At 37.4% G+C, this 16,822-nt stretch overlaps 1 protein-coding gene, 1 non-coding gene and 1 pseudogene across 10 annotated transcripts in view; 2 read left to right on the top strand and 1 right to left on the bottom strand.

The window, feature by feature from the left end:
- ERBIN (erbb2 interacting protein) overlaps nucleotides 1-16,822 on the top strand; it is a 150,732-nt gene that overhangs the window by 21,473 nt on the left and 112,437 nt on the right. The gene's annotated exons all lie outside the window — the stretch shown is intronic.
- On the top strand, nucleotides 9,290-9,581 carry LOC115896424 (annotated as a pseudogene).
- On the bottom strand, nucleotides 11,450-11,589 carry LOC115896703. Its single transcript, XR_004056605.1, has one exon. It is a non-coding gene; the product is annotated as a small nucleolar RNA SNORA76 (small nucleolar RNA).

Here is a 16,822-nt window from a genome sequence, read left to right on the forward strand (position 1 = left end):
AGTGCAGTTGCGCGATCTCGGCTCACTGCACCCTCTACCTTCCAGATTCAAGCTATTCTCCTGCCTCAACCTCTCGAGTAGCTGGGACTACAGGCGTTTGCCACCACGTCCGGCTAATTTTTTGTATGTTTAGTAGAGACAGGGTTTCACTGTGTTAGCCAGGATGGTCTTGATCTCCTGACCTCATGATCCACCCGCCTTGGCCTCCCAAAGTGCTGGGATTACAGGTGTGAGCCACCACGCCTGGCCTCAGGTCTTCAGTTTCCTCCAATCTGACAATTTCTTAGTGTTTCCTTGTTTTTCATGACTTTGATTTTTGAAGAGTACTGGTTGGATATTTTGTAGAATGTTCCTAAGTTTGGGTTTTTCTGATTTTTTTCTTGATTATACTGGATGGTGGATTTTTAGGAAGAATATCACACAAGGGAAGTGTTCTTCTTACCATATCAAGAAGAGTATATGATGTTAACATTATTTATTACTGGTGATTTGAACTTTGGTCACTTGGGTAAGGTGGTGTCTGCCAGGTTTCTCCACTGTTACTATTTTTACCTTTCCGTAATGTATCTGTTAGAAGCCCAGCTCACCCTTAGGGTGAGGGGAACTAAACTCTGCCTTCCTGAGAGAGAAGTACCAAATAATTTGCAGGCATGTTTAAACCACCACATAGATATTTTCGGGGAGATACTTTAATACTCTTTCTCCCTAAAGGTTTGACTAGTAATTTTAGCATTCATATGTAATTTTTTTCGTGTAGGATCAGTTGTCTTTTAAGGAGTATGTCATTGACATATGAAAGAGAATATGGCATAGTAAGAGGACTTATATTTAGTTCATGTAAAAAAGCCATTAAAGAATAATAAAAAGGGGCAATGAAATACAGTCACTTTACACTTTTGAAATTCATTTGATCTATAAGATGATTCTGGATCCTGATTCTTGCTGTGCTATTACATTAGAAGGTAGATTTTGTGAAGGTACTGATTACCAATCAAGTGTGTGCTGGACTGTAGCTGGATTTTATATAGAGACTAAATGCTGGTGACACGCTAGTAGAAGCCCTCAGTTTAACCCCCTTAGTGAATTTTTCAAGTGAACATAAAATTGGTATGATGAGGGATATGCTAATTCTAAAGACTGCTGGCCTCCAGTATTTTTCACATCTTTTTCCCTCTCTGGCAGTTTACCTTATTTAGTTATTTAGACTAGTTAGACTATTGCGTATCTCTCTCTTGCATTAGAAATAAGTTTCATGAGGGTAGGAATTTTAGCTTTGTTTTCTACCTCACAACCTTGAGCAGTATCTGGCACATAATAAGTGCTCAATAAGTATTTGTTATGTGAATGAAAAAATAATATTAAGATAAAGAATTTCAGTTGAATGATAAATCTGGCGTGAGGCCTTGATATGTTCAGTTAAATAACTTCTGTAATTTTGAAGTTAGAAATATTGTGTATTTTTAGGTCCTCTGAAGAGACCCTTGCAGTGAGTGGTAATTCAGTAGGCTTAGTCACCATAACTATTTTAATTTTCCCTAAACTTTTATAACTTTTGTAAACTTTTGACCTCAATTAAATGAAAAACAAAAAATCAATACCACCTCAATGTTGAATTTTCAAAATAATGGTACTTAAATATCTCCATTCATAAAGCTATGTATAAAATCCTTGTTTTTAGACTGTGTACAATTATAACAGTACAAGTTAATTATATATAAACTATAACATTTAAATTTTCATTAATACCAAATTCATATAAAAAATGATGTTTTGCTGAAATTTAATTGGAGGTTGTATCATGACTGATTCATTTGTGTTTGACACATGTATGCTGTTAAGTGCCTTATGATGTTAATTTTCCTGTCTTTCTCTTGGAACTGTCGCAAGTTTTGGACTACATGTCATCATGGATTTACCTTAGCAAGTTTGAATCTGCATTTATAGATTTTCTACTTGTGTGATTTTCCCAATAGGATGTAAATACATTTCAGACATTAGGACTCATGTTCTGTGGGATGACTCCCAGACAGATGGCCCTAAGTGTAGTTGTACAATATACCTGAAAAGTCAGAAAACACAGGATACTCTTGTTTTTATATCTGTTATATTTTCACATAAAGAATCATTAGCTTTTTTTTCCTCCCCACTTCCAGACCCCTTCACTGGTGCTGAATTTGAAGCAGTATATTCTATTAATCTGGCGGGGGGTAAGCACAATAGATACACTACAGAGAGTCCACAAAGCCTGGAATAACAGGTTAAACACTGTATTGTACTTTTTATTTTTAGTTTTTAAAGAGATGGGCTCTCACTATGTTTCCCAGGCACAAGTTCAGTGGCTATTCATAGGCATGATCATGGTGCATTGCAGCTTCAAACTCCTGGCCCCAAGTAATCTTACCACCTCAGTCTGCCAAGTAGCTGGGACTATAATGAGACCATGGGTTGGCGCCACTGCTCCTGGCTTGTGTATTTGTTATACTTTTTTTTTTCCTAGATTAACAATTGGACTTACTGCTTTAAATTTAGAGATACTTTCCCTGAAAAGGTATATGGAAATAGAAGAAAAACATAATGAGCATGTTATATGAATATGTAGCTAGCATACTTTAAAATTTTTTATGCTTCTTGACTTTACAGATACCTTGTATATTAGTTTATCTTAATTTGAAACTTATAGAACTTGTGGTTTACAGTTTAGTGAATACTATTAGCTTAAAGGATCTTATCCAAGTGCTTTATTTAGATTGAGGTGATTCAGAGAAATAAGCCTTTCAGACATGCTTGCTATTAACTTTTGTGGGTCTAGGAACAAGAGTACAAATGAAGTCTCATATACCGTACGTCTGATTTAAAAGTTATAAATCAATCTTAAAAAAGAACTTGCCAAAAAAAAAAAAAAGTTTCGTCCTCCTTCCTTCATAAGTATACCATAATAAGACCCTGGGAGGCCAGGTTAGAATTTAGTATTTTCAGACTCGTTGGAGTTTCTCATGTCAAACTGTGGTGGTAGAAAGTTACTGTCTGGCTTCTGGTCCATAGCCCTCTCTGCTTCTCCTTTCTTCACTGCTTGTTACCACAATTAAGAGTATTTGGGCAGACCTATATAGACATCCCAAGCAACATGTTCAACTCTGTTCACACCCTCTGCATACAGTTGCCTCTTGGTAGCCTTCAAGCCTAAGGATACACAGTCTAGTTGGTATAGTTTTCTTTCTGGAGGACTGATCTGGTGAAAGGCTTTGGAAGCTTGTTGAGGGCTGTCTGGGCAGATATTTTAGGTTCCTGCATACCCATAGAATGATGTAGCGTTAGGGGAGGAAACATGTGCTCCAGTTAGACAAGTCCTCTTGGCGCAATAGACAGCTTCCCGGGGATGGTTGTATAGCCAGAGTGGTCCCCATAACTCAAGGAATCCAGGGCTGGAGCCACTGTTGTTTAGGTCTAAGGGATTCATGTTGCTGCATTTCTGTTTCTTGAAAACTACAATGGTCATCCAAGTCACAATACTCTACCTTGGGAAAATTCAACTGGGATTTATTATGCTTTTTAAAAAAATATAATACAAACAATGTGGGGAGATTTGATTTCAATTATTTCCTAAGCTTTTCTTGATAGTTCTACTTTACTCAACCACCCAAGTGAATTTTTTCTTTCCAGTTGTTTTGAAACTAGAAGCTTACTGATATTAAGACATGGATTATCTGGGAATAGTTTTTGGTTGTCATTCCTTTGATATAAAGCAGAGGTGGCACATTCAAAAGCCAACACATCTCATATTGCATATAAGCTAGGAATGTTTAGGCTGTGGGGGATTGTAGAACATTAATTCGACATTCTTTTGTGCCTGTACATGAAATTAGACCCCCCTCTCCTCCAGACATTATAGACCTGGATTCTTTTTTAAAATGTAAAACTTCCTGATTTCAGAATGTTGGTTTCCCTACACTCTCTACTTCCCTACCCGCTACTCCTTTTAAAACTGTGGTGACCAAAGAACATAGTAGCTGCAAGCTGGGTTTAGTTTGCAGACTGACAGTTGGGTAATAATGATGTGTGGAGGGAATCAGCTTGTCTTTGATTGAGATGATATATTAAAAGTGCATGTAATCTACCCCCCCCCCCCCCCCGATTGTTCTACTCTCACCCCAGATTGTTCTCAAGAGTAATACATTTTGAAAATAATCTGTGGGGGAGAGGAGAAGGAAGAAAAGCTGAGCTGCAACTCCTGTTGCAGAGGTTGTGTCCTGTGCTTGAAAAACATGTAGGAATTGGTGAAAATTAGTCATTTTAGTCTATGCATTGACTCCTGGGAAAGTATATTGTACGAGAGATGAGAGTAACAGATGAGAGTACTATACTGTATTAGAAAGTGAGGGAGCCCTTTGTTACATGTCAGACTTAATCTTGCCAGTCCAGTTTTGGTTACATATGGACCTGAGTACATCACATTTGAGGATTCAGTTTAATGAAAATGATAAACATTGTAACATTTTAGTTTGATTTTTTTCATAGTGCTGTAAATACTACTTCATACTGTTTCTTTTTTGTGTTAATTTGCTTTTATGAATATATAGCACTTGATAAATATACTACAAATGTGATTATTTATTGAGGTTGGCATATCCCACAAAAGTTTAAAAATTGAATGTGAAACAGTTTTAGCAGGAATATCTTTGCTCAAAGAATGAGGTTTTTCAGAACTGAAAAAAAAATATGCATTGTAGGCCAGGTGCAGTGGCTAACGCCTGTAATCTCAGCACTTTGGGAGGCTGAGGTAGGGGGATCACTTGAGGTCAGGAGTTTGAGACCAGCCTGGGCAACATGTTGAAACCCCATCTCTACTAAAAATACAATAATTAGCTAGGCATGGTGGTGGGCGCCTGTAATCCCAGCTACTCAGGAGGCTGAGGCAGGAGAATCGCTTGAACTCAGGAGGCAGAGGTTGCGGTGAGCTGAAATTGCCCCTCTTGCACTACAGCTTGGGTAACAGAGCGAGATTCCATCTTATAAAAACAAAACAAAACAAAAAAGTGCACCATAGATTCTTAGGACTTTTATGTTAAAAAATGTTTTAAAATGGTTCGGATTTTTAAAAAATGCCAACCAATTATGCTAGCAAATATAGGGGCCACTGAGAATATTTAGGAATTTTTGTGTCTACAAAGTATGTGCTGAATTAGAAACAATGAATTTTTTTAGCTTTTGGCATTGCTTCTCAATTGTTGTAATCTGCTTCTTGAAAAGAAAATCAACTCTGGGGGACCAGGGATGGTGGCTCATACCTGTAATCCCAGCCCTTTGGGAGGCTGAGGTGGGTGGATCACTTGAGGTCAGGAGTTCAAGATCAGCGTGGCCAACATGGTGAAACCCCATCTTTACTAAAAATAGAAAAATTAACTGGGTGCAGTGGCGGATGCCTATAATCCCAGCCACTTGGGAGGCCGAGGCAGGAGAATCGTTTGAATCTGGGAGGCAGAGGTTGTAGTGAGCCAAGATTGTGCCATTGCACTCCAGCCTGGGCGACAGACTCCATCTCAAAAAAAAAAAAAAAAAAAACCAAAACCAAAAAAAAAAAAATATCAGAATATAGATTGATATATGTGTTACTTTGAGAAAATTTTCTCGTATCCCAGGTGATTTTGGCTATCGGACAAGAGGTAACTTCAGGTCAGTAAGTTGTTAGAATTCAGTGACAACTACAACGGTTTTCCCTTACATGACGCTTTGTCTTCTGCAATTTCAGTTAACCGCAGTCACCTACAGTCCAAAAATATTAAATGGAAAATTCCAGAAATAATTCATAAGTTTGAGATTGCATGCTGTTCTGAGTAGAGTTATGAAATCTTGTGCCATCTTGCACCATCCAGGGCAAGATGTGAATTATCCCTTTGTTTAGCATATCTATATATGATACCCGCCCATTAGTCACTTAGCAGTAGCTGTTTCAGTTATTAGAGCAACAATACATGGTATATATAGAGTTTGACACTATCTGTGGTTTCAGGTGTATTCTGAGGGATCTGGAAATGTATTCACCCCCTAATAAGGGGAGACCACTGTATAGCAAGAAGAGTTCACATTTGTCTAATGTTATGTTAGAATGTGGCTGTTGTTAGATGTTAGGAGTGCTCTCTGTGGTAGAGTGTCTACTGCATTATTGAATCCTATGGTAGTTGGGGATCAGAAATGAAGGCCCTTCGGGGTGTGTGTGTGTGTGGTGGTAGTGGTGATGTTTTTTAAATGCCCATATAGCATGCATGCATGCATTCATTTACTTATCTTTTCACTGAACTGGGGTGATTAATAATCATACAGCATTTAAGGTGATTTTTTTTTTTTTTTGAGATGGAGTCTCACTCTGTCACCAAGCTGGAGTGCAGTGGCGACACAATCTCAGCTCACTGCAACCTTTGCCTCCCAGGCTCAAGCGATTCTCCCACCTCAGCCTGGGACTACAGACACACGCCACCACGCCCAGCTAATTTTTGTACTTTTTTTTGTTTTTTGTTTTTTTTTTTTTGGCACAGGTGGTGTTTTGCCATGTTGCCTAGCTGATTTCGAATTCCTAAGCTCCAGTGATCCACCTGCCTCAGACTCCCAAAGTGTTGAGATTACAGGCGTGAGCCACTGCCCCTGGCAGGAAAAAATTTCTTAAAAAGAAATTTCAACCTTCAAAACAAAAGGTGTATAAACCTGAACACAAGTTGTGCATTTGGAAGAATCTGCTCTAGTCTGCTGATATTTTTTCACCCTGAAGCACAACATAGCTAGAGTTGAATTTCTGGTGAAGACTTTAATAATTCCACTTGGAAATGACATTGTCATTTCACCAGTGATCTTCACAATACACCTAAAACGGGAATTTTGAAAAGTGCTGGGATTGCAAGTGTGAGCCATCATGCCTGGCCTTCTTCAAGGTAGTATAACCATGTTGCTCTTTGGGTATGGTAATAATATTACAAGCAGCTTAGAATGTAGTTGCTTGGATGAGTCAGACTATTTTTAACCAACCACTACTAAGGTATATTTATTTAGCACCCTCTCCCATTATTTTTTGCTATTATAATTTAACCCTTTTTGTGAAACTCTGGTACATATGTCTAGGTGATTTTTTAGTACAGATCGTCCCCAATTTTGGATGGTTCAATTTAGGATTTTTTGACTTTATGATGGTGTGAAGCAATACATGTTCAATAGAAATCCTACTTTGAGTACCAATATAACCATTCAGTTTTTCATTTTCAATACAGTATTCAGTAGAGTACATGATATGTTCAACACTTTCTTATTAAATAGACTTTGTGTTGGGTGATTCTGCCCAGCTGCAGCTAATTTAAGTGTTCTGAGCATGCTTAAAGTAGGCTAGAGTAAGCTATGATGTTTGGTAGGTTACATGTATTAAATGCATTTTTTACTTAAACCTATCATAAGTTGAAATTATTTTATCGGTATGTAACCCCCATCATAAGTCAAGGAGCATCTGTACTTTCTAAGGAGAAATTTTTAAAAGTAGACATTGCGTATACACATTAACTTTATTTATACATGTTGTCAAATTGTCATCAAGGACATTTATACTATTGTATGCCTCCACTAAGAGTGTGATAATAGATGTGTCTATATAATGCTAGCTAACACGTGGTGTTACCAGTTTTTTTTTTATTGTCAATCTGATGGAAATAATGGTAATTTGATCACTTAAAATTCATCTAATGAGGTGAGCATCTTAAATATTCTGGCTGGTTTTATTTCGTTTTAGGAGTCATGTGTTTATTGCCCTTTTTTCGTTTTTCTGTGGAGGCCATCTTTTTCTTATTGATTTGGAAGAAGTCTTAATATTCAGATTCTTTAATTTCATAACTTTTAATAACACAATTGATAGTGTCCTTTGTCATATGTTTTATGTAGTTTAATATATTTTATGATTTCTAGCTTTGGTCATCTTACACACAGTGACGTCAAGACTCATAGAATTTAATGTAAGAGCAGGAGATTTTAATTTGGGGTTGGTCTGTGGACTTGTAAGTATTCTGAGGATGGACTTCATAGTTCTCAAATACAAATTGAATACGACATTGGAATTATACATAAATTTTTGTTTTTCTGGTGACAGGTTCAGTCAGATTCATCTGGTTCTCAAATCATATGACTCTTACGACTGTGTGACCCCTTTTATACAGCATATATATTTAAATGCCCCTTTTTACTGTTTCAAGTGAAATTCATAGGTAGTATAATCTTGCAACCCATGCAAAGGATTTAAAAAGAAAAAGCCACATAATTTTTTCTTGACTGGAACAGACACGGGACAGACAAAAATGTTAGAATAGTTTGCCATGACCTCATTAGAAAACATTAAGGCTTTTTGCATTGGAGTTACCTGGAACCTTAAAAAAAAGTTGATGCCTGTTTCTTTTAAAATTAAACATACAGCTGCACCAGTTCCACTCCTAGGTATTTGCTCGAGAGAGGTGAAAACATGTCCCCAAAATGTATGGGGAGATTTATAACAGCTTTAATAGTCCACAAATTAAAACAGCTCCACTGTTGGTCAACAGAAAGAACAGATAAACAAATTGCAGTGTTTTCATACACTGGAATACTACTCTGCAGTCAAAAAGAATGAACTACTTTTTTCATGATGAAATGAATATGAATGAATCTCTAAAACACTGTGTTTAGTGAAAGAAGTCAGGTACAGAAGAGTACACACTATGTGATGGATTATGTTTATATGAAGTTCAGAAATGAGGCTATAGCATTAGAAATATGAGGAGTGATTGCTTATGGAAAGTGGGGGCACTGACTGGATGTAGGGCAGGAGGGTACTTTCTGAGTAGTGGAAACGTCCTGTATCTTGATTGGGGTGTTTGTTACTCAAGTAGAGTTGTACACCTAAGACCTCTGCATTTCACTCTGCATAAACTTTACCTCAAAAACAAACAATGAAACAGAGCAAAAATACTGATGTCTGTGTCCTACCTTCTAGAGATTCTAATTTAATTGGTTAAGGGTGTTGGCCTGGGCATAGATGATTCTCATGTGCAGCCAGAGTTGAGAATGATGCTTTTGCCCTTGGATGTAGGCTCAACATGAATGCAACTGCTACTCATGCAGATTGGCAACCAAATTATAATTAAGAGAGGCATTGCTGTAAGCGGTAACTCTCACGATATTTGCTTCGGCCCGCAGGCGCGAACCTTTCGCTGCCGGGTTCTGGCGCGCCCTTTCAGTTCTGCTTGTGGCCGGCACCACTGCGTTACCCCAAACTGCCGGGCCGAGCAGCATGACCTCCGCCTTGGAGAACTATGTCAACCGAACTGTTGCCGTTATTACATCTGATGGGAGAATGATTGTGGGAACACTGAAAGGTTTTGACCAGACCATTAATTTGATTTTGGATGAAAGCCATTGAGCGAGTATTCAGCTCTTCACAGGGGGTAGAGCAAGTGGTACTAGGATTATACATTGTAAGAAGTGACAGCGTTGCAGTCATTGGAGAAATTGATGAAGAAACAGATTCTGCGCTTGATTAGGGGAATATTCAAGCAGAGCCTTTAAATTCTGTAGCACACTGAGGAAAAACTACATACTTAGACACCTGTAAGTATTTGTACAGAAACTGATTATTCTGAGGATGATATATGGAATTTTTATGAATGTGTAACTGGATTTTGACTCCTTATTGATTCATTGTAATATGTGAATTAAAATATTTCTACATTTTATTGAAAAAAAAAACTTTTTTTTTTGCCTGAATGTAAGTTTGGTAGCTTGGTTTCTTTTTTAAATTAAATAGTGTGAAAATATAATGGTCATTTTGAAAACTTTTAGCCAAAAGTAGTACTTTTTGATACCTTAGTATTTATGGAAACTAGTGGAAAAGAGAAATTAGTGTGCTATGTAAACCAGGCATTCAAATAACATTAGTAGTACAGGATATATGTGTTTTCTTTCCCTGATATTTAGGAAAATCACAGCAGGGTAAATCTTTCCTGGAGTTATCTGAATCATCGGCATTTATCCGATTCCACTGGTGGTGGTTTGCTGGTGCTTCTAAAAGTTGCTCTCTAGCACTGAGAGGTGTGGGTAGGTAAAAACGTGTTTGCTTGAGAAAACAAAAATGCTAACAAGGTTTTAATAGATTGGCCCAAAATTCCAACTTGAGTATTAAGAATTACTAGCAATGGTAGAATTGACAGAGATAATTGGTAAAGTCTCTTGATGCCCAATTGATTAGGTATGAAAGTAATACGAACACATTAATGTTGACCTTAATGTGTTTACAGACAGTATATTATCTGAAAAAAATAGATTCCATGTAGTCTTCAATTTTTATTTTTATTTTTTTTTATTTTTTTGAGATGGAGTCTCGCTCTGTCGCCCGGGCTGGAGTGCAGTGGCCGGATCTCAGCTCACTGCAAGCTCCGCCTCCCAGGTTTACGCCATTCTCCTGCATCAGCCTCCGGAGTAGCTGGGACTACAGGCGCCCGCCACCTCGCCCAGCTAGCTTTTTGTATTTTTTAGTAGAGACGGGGTTTCACCATGTTAGCCAGGGTGGTCTCGAACTCCTGACCTCGTGATCCGCCCGTCTCGGCCTCCCAAAGTGCTGGGATTACAGGCTTGAGCCACCGCGCCTGGCCCAATTTTTAGTTTTTAAGAATTGTAATATTAGTGTTTATAAATGTGAGTAAATTAAGTTTATATTGAAGTAGTGCTAGCTATTATTGTCAGCAATTTTCCGTGATTCATTATCCATAAACCTGATTTCAGAAGACATCAACTTAGTTTTTTAAATAATTGGTCGAAACAGTGTTGTAAGTAGTGTTTAGATATCCAGGCTAGTACACAAAATTTCTGATCAACTCATGTATAGGCCAAAGTGTGTATCTTTGTGATAAGAAGAAAATAGAAAAATATTTACATCCTTGTAAAAAAAAAAAAAAAAAAAGGTATTGCTATCCTTGACAAGATTTTTTCAGGTGAAGAGACAACACTTGGGAAAATTTCAAACAAGTTTAATCTTCCCTTAATTTACAGTCTGTTAAACTACTGTGTAAAAAAACTCCATCCTTTTGTCTTTATATGTGTACAGTTAGGTTCTAGGCTTAGATAATTGTAAAATTTTTTTTCAGCTTCAGGACTGGAGGACATTTAAAAGTTGATACAGGATATTAACCATCACTGGCCTTTGGCAAGTCCATTCATTGTGACAATGAAAATGTTCTCATGTATTTTCAAAACGACTCTTTTGACAGCTACTGACAGTCTTAATTCCCTAAACCGTCCCATCCATATGTGTTTAATTTCCATTAATAGGGAAAAATTTTAAACATTTGATAAAAACCTTCTTAAAACATCCCAATTTTAGGTCCGCAATTCCTTCTGTGTAATTCTGAAATTCAGAAATTCCTGAAAATTGAACTTTTCTCTTTTTTTGCTGTCTTCACTTTGCTCCCAGTTAAAAGGGCTGCTTGAAGAGGGCAGGTTGCCTTAGTTATGCACAAGCAAGTGTTCTGGTGCTGTAGCCTCACCCCTGGGCATGAACTTTTTTCCCTAATTCATTTGGTTGATAAAATACGACTTACACTGAACTGCGATGTGAGGCTAATATTGGTATTTATTTATATCATTTTCCCATGAGAGTTAATATTTGTAAATTATACTTCTCTGCAGCAGTATTTTCCACATTCTCAGTTCTGAAGCACATCTACTGGCCTGAAGAGTTTCAATAAGAGACTGTAGATCTCTATTGCCAATGTAAATGTATTAGTTGTAATTATTAAGAGCAGGAGTTTTTAATTTGGGGTTGATCCATGGACTTGTAAGTTAACATTAGCTAGCAGTTAAAGTTAGTGAAAATGCTGTTTTTGAGGGGGTTGGGAGTCTAATAAAGAGCATCCAGGCTTATTTCCATTAGGAAATTCCAGCTTTATTTTATAATATTAAGTATGACTGTTGATAACTTTTTTTTTTGTCAGTTCTCTTATTCTGTAGTCTACTTCTTTTGCATTTGAGGTAGAGAATGTGTGATGATGAATTTTAGGTATCTTTGATGGGGAGGGTGCTTTTTGGTTTTGAGAGTAAGTGGTCAATTTGACTGAGATGATTCCTGTGCTGGTATCATGGGAGCATACAGATGAGTCACTAATGAGGTGCCTTACATAGTACTGTGTCTTTTTGGTGCTGCAGAAAGCTAGTTGTCTGACATTTTACCAGAGAGTTGTAAAACCAAGTAAGACTTCTTATAAGTTGTATATATTTTAAGTTAATATCTGAAAGAAATGCCTGTTAGAGTAATTACTAAAGTACTTGACTATGTCACATTTTTTAAAGCTATGTGGATGGAAGAGCAATTGTTTGTAAATGTATCATGTATATTAAAAATGATATCTGAATAAAGAGAATCAAGAGTGAGTGCTTCTACATTTGAATGCAAAAGTTCTATAGGTCAGTAATTTCCTTCCTGACTTGTGTCCCAAAATGTATATAAAATGTGTTTGATTCAGCATTTCTTGTTTTCTTCTTAAATTGCCACTATGAAAATTTTATTGGAAAATTGGAGAAATTGGCTATTGAGCTACTAGAAAAATGTCAGAATCCATCCATAAGGCTTCATAGTTTAAAATACAAGTTTATAGATGTGTGTGTGTGTGTGTGTAATTTGGGTGTGGAATAACTAAAACCAAATAATAGGACTTACGCGATGTGAAAGAAGAAACAATTTGTACACTGTGGTTCTGCCTCAACCTCCGTAGCTTTTTACTATAATATATTGTGTTAAATGATGGTATATTTATATTTAGACATTTCATAAATGAAGGTGTTCTTCATATTCCTGCTTTTATATTTAATACTGAGGAGTTAAGTATCTTAAATTATTTTCCCCCTTTTTTAGTAATTTTCATCAGGGCCCACAATTTTCTTCAAACATATGGTTCATCGTGAGGTTAGAAAGGTAAACAAGTAATACTCGAACTGGTAAAATTATTTTTCCATGACTGTAATATTCTCTGTGTAACTATGCACTTCTAATTAAAGCCTTTAAATCTGATATTGTTAAGCAATGAACAGTTTGGTTTAGTAATACTAATTAAGGATGGTTCTAAAATTTAAAACTTTGAAAATTAGAATTGTTTAATTTAGTCTAATGCTTCTGATTTGTAATTCTTACAGTGGTTGTTCATAGGATATTATCTTTTCCGGTTAAAGGTTTTTTGTTTTCCAGATGATGTGTCTGTCCTGAGATTTTTTAAAACAACAAAATATACATTTGTCTCATTTGAGTATTCATAGAAATTTCATCATGTGATTGATTACTTTTTAAAAGATAAATTTTTGATAGAATTAATTAAAATAACTACTTTAGAATTGCTTTTTATTGCATAGCAATAATTCTCTTCAAATAAAGGTGAATAAATTAGTTTTTTATTCTTTTGTTCCTTTCTAAAGTAGTTTCCTGTATGCGTTGGTTGTTATTATTTGGAAACTATTAATTGAATAATATTAAATTGGCACCTTTGAGGTAGGATACAACCAAACAAATGGAAATCTCAAGTTATCACTTTGTCAGCTATATGTAGAGTTTGCTTTTGAGCTTTAAAAACTTTACGTGACAGCCCAGCCAACACAGTGAAACCCCGTCTCTACTAAAAATACGAAAAAATTAGCTGGGCATGGTGGCAGGCGCCTGTAAGCTACTCGGGAGACTGAGGCAGGAGAATCGCTTGAACCCGGGAGGTGGAGGTTGCAGTGAGCCGAGATGGTGCCATTGCACTCCAGCCTGGGCAACAAGAGGGAAACTTGATCTCAAAAACAAACAAAAAAAACTACTTTACATGAAATTCTTAGGGAAAATAAATGAGAATGTACTGTTACTTTACAAATGAAGATACCACTGCTAAGTTGTATTTGGTAGTGAAATTGAAATTTTAATATAGACAAATTTTATTTTTTTGTAAGTGATTTGCATTTTTGGTGTGACGGTTTTCTCTTTTCTTTTCTTTTTTTTTTTTTTTTGAGATGGAGTCTTGCTTTGTCGCCCAGGCTGGAGTGTAGTGGTGGGATCTCACAGCTCACTGCAAGCTCTGCCTCCCGGAGTATTAAATATAAAAGCCATTCTCCTGCCTCAGCCTCCTGAGTAGCTGGGACTACAGGTGCCCACCACCATGCCTGGCTAATTTTTTGTATTTTTAGTAGAGATGGGGTTTCACCGTGTTAGCCAGGATGGTCTCAGTCTCCTGATCTTGTAATCTGCCTGCCTCAGCCTCCCAAAGTGTTGGTATTACAGGTATGAGCCACTGTGCCTGGCCAGTGTGAGTATTTTCTTTCAAGTTGAAAGTCGGGGTTCCATGAAACTCTAATATTAGATGGATTTAGGTGAAGGTTAATACCTCTGGTTGTTTGAGGCCTGAAATAAATCTAATTCAGCAGTAGTGAACCTCTTACTACATTTGCTTCAAAGCAGCTACTTCGTAATTGAACATGTGTGTCATTAATTCTAGAAATCTGTTAAACATTGATTTTGTGTTGTATCAGAGGATGATGTAGAAGAGGAATGGCACTGACTAGTGGTTTTAAGGCACAATATTGGAATCACCTGGGGAGCCCATAACCTGTACATGCCTTGACTGTGTCCCAGGCCTTTTGGGGCAGAATCCTGCTGGTTGGAGGACACACAGTGTAGTTTGGTAAAATCTTCAGATAATTCTGATATACTCATTTATATAAGATTACTGAAATTAATTCTATCCTCAAGGAATATATACTTTGTCAGAGGAAGGAAAACTATATACGTGCAACAACATGGGTTGTATATGATGACAGCAATAATAATGATAGCCAACATTTGTAGGGCACTTACCCTATGCAGAAGCATTGATTTTCAGCTACTGTAGACATTTGCACTAATATTGCCTCTCTCTAGCTCTTTCTCAATATAGCAGCCAGAGCAATCTTTTTTTTTTTTTTTTGAGATGGAGTCTCGCCCTGTCACCCAGACACCCAGACTAGAGTGCAGTGGTGCAGTCTCCACTCACTGCAACCTCTGCCTTCCAGGTTCAAGCAATTCTGCCTCAGCCTCCCAAGTAGCTGGGACTACAGGCGCAGGCCACCACGCCCAGCTAATTTGTGTGTGTGTGTGTGTGTGTGTGTGTATGTATTTTTTAAAATTTTTTTTTAGTAGAGATGGGGTTTCACTATGTTGGCCAGTCTGGTTTCGAACTCTTGACCTCGAGTGATCCGTCTCGGCCTCCCAAAATGCTGGGATTACAGGCGTGAGCCCCTGTGCCTGGCCAGAACTTAATCTTTTAAAAACTTAAATTAGATATTACTCTTCTTGTTTAAAACCCTCTAATGAATTCTCATTGTGATTACAATAAAATGTAAACTGCTTATTATGATTTATAAGGTGGGTACTTGGTCTGGTGGGGTTCTGTGATGTCATCTTATATGATTCTTTCTGTGTTCATTATGCTGTGGTCACACTGGTGTTTGTTCCCACATCCAGGCATTTATACCTTCTCCTTTGACTGTATTGCTTTTCTCCAGATCTGTGACAGGCTGTTCTTACCAGATTTGTTGTTGTTTTTTTTTTTTTTTTGAGATAGAGTCTCACTCTGTTGCCCAAGCTGGAGTACAGTGGGCGATCTTGGCTCACTGCACCCTTTGCCTCCTGGGTTCAAGCGATTCTCCTGCCTCAGCCTCTCAAGTAGCTGGGACTACAGGCATGTGCCACCATGCCTGGCTAAGTTTTGTACTTTTAGTAGAGGTGGGTTTCACCATGTTGGCCAGGCTAGTCTTGAACTTCTAAGTTCAAGTGATTTGCCCATCTCAGCCTCCCGAAGTGCTGGGATTACAGGTGTGAACCACTGCACCTGGCCCAGTTCTTATCAGATTTAACCTTCAGTGAGATTTCTCTTGTTCACTGTGTCTGAAATTGCTCTTCCTCTGATTCCTCTCCCCTTAATATATTTTTAGTTCATGGCACTTAACACAGTCTGAATTTTTCTTATCATTTACTATTGTTTTTTCCTTCTTGGAATGTGAGCTCATTAAACCCATATATCTTGTATATATTCTTGCCTGTATCCTCTTGATAAATCCATGGGATCAAATAGTGTCGCTTGAAGCATCATCATATGCAAATAAAATGATGGTGCAGTTAACCTCTACTACAACAAGGTATGTTAGGCTTTTTCTGTATATGTTCTCATGTGAAATTATGTTCGAGTTGAACATTTTCTGTAAAATTGTTTAATATATAGTCATGGGCCACATAATGACATTTTGGTCAGTGATAGACTATATAAACAATATTGGTTTCATAACATTATAATGGAGCTGAAAAATATTCCTTAGTGATATAGCTGGTGTATACTTATTTTATAGTATATTACATGACTCATGGGTTTGTGTTGATGTTTGTGTAAACAAACTTTCTGTACTGCCAGTTGTATAAAAGTATAATACAGTTATATACAGTACACAGTACTTCACAGTGACAGTAAACAGCTGTTACTGGTTTATATATTTACTGTATGATACCTTTTATTATCTTAGAGTGTGCTCCTCCATATAAAAAGGTAGGCCGGCCATGGTAGCTCTCCCTGTAATCCTAGCACTTTGGGAGGCCGAGGCGGGTGGATCACCTGAGGTCAGGAGATCAAGACCAGCCTGACCAACATGGAGAAACACCATCTCTACTAAAAATACTAAATTAACTGGACATGGTGGCACATGCCTGTAATCCCAGCTATTCGGGAGACTAAGGCAGGAGAATCGCTTGAACCCGGGAGGCAGAGGCTGCGGTGAGCCAAGA

The sequence above is a fragment of the Rhinopithecus roxellana genome, chromosome 3 (genome assembly GCF_007565055.1).
Source record: "Rhinopithecus roxellana isolate Shanxi Qingling chromosome 3, ASM756505v1, whole genome shotgun sequence".
NCBI lineage: Eukaryota > Metazoa > Chordata > Mammalia > Primates > Cercopithecidae > Rhinopithecus > Rhinopithecus roxellana.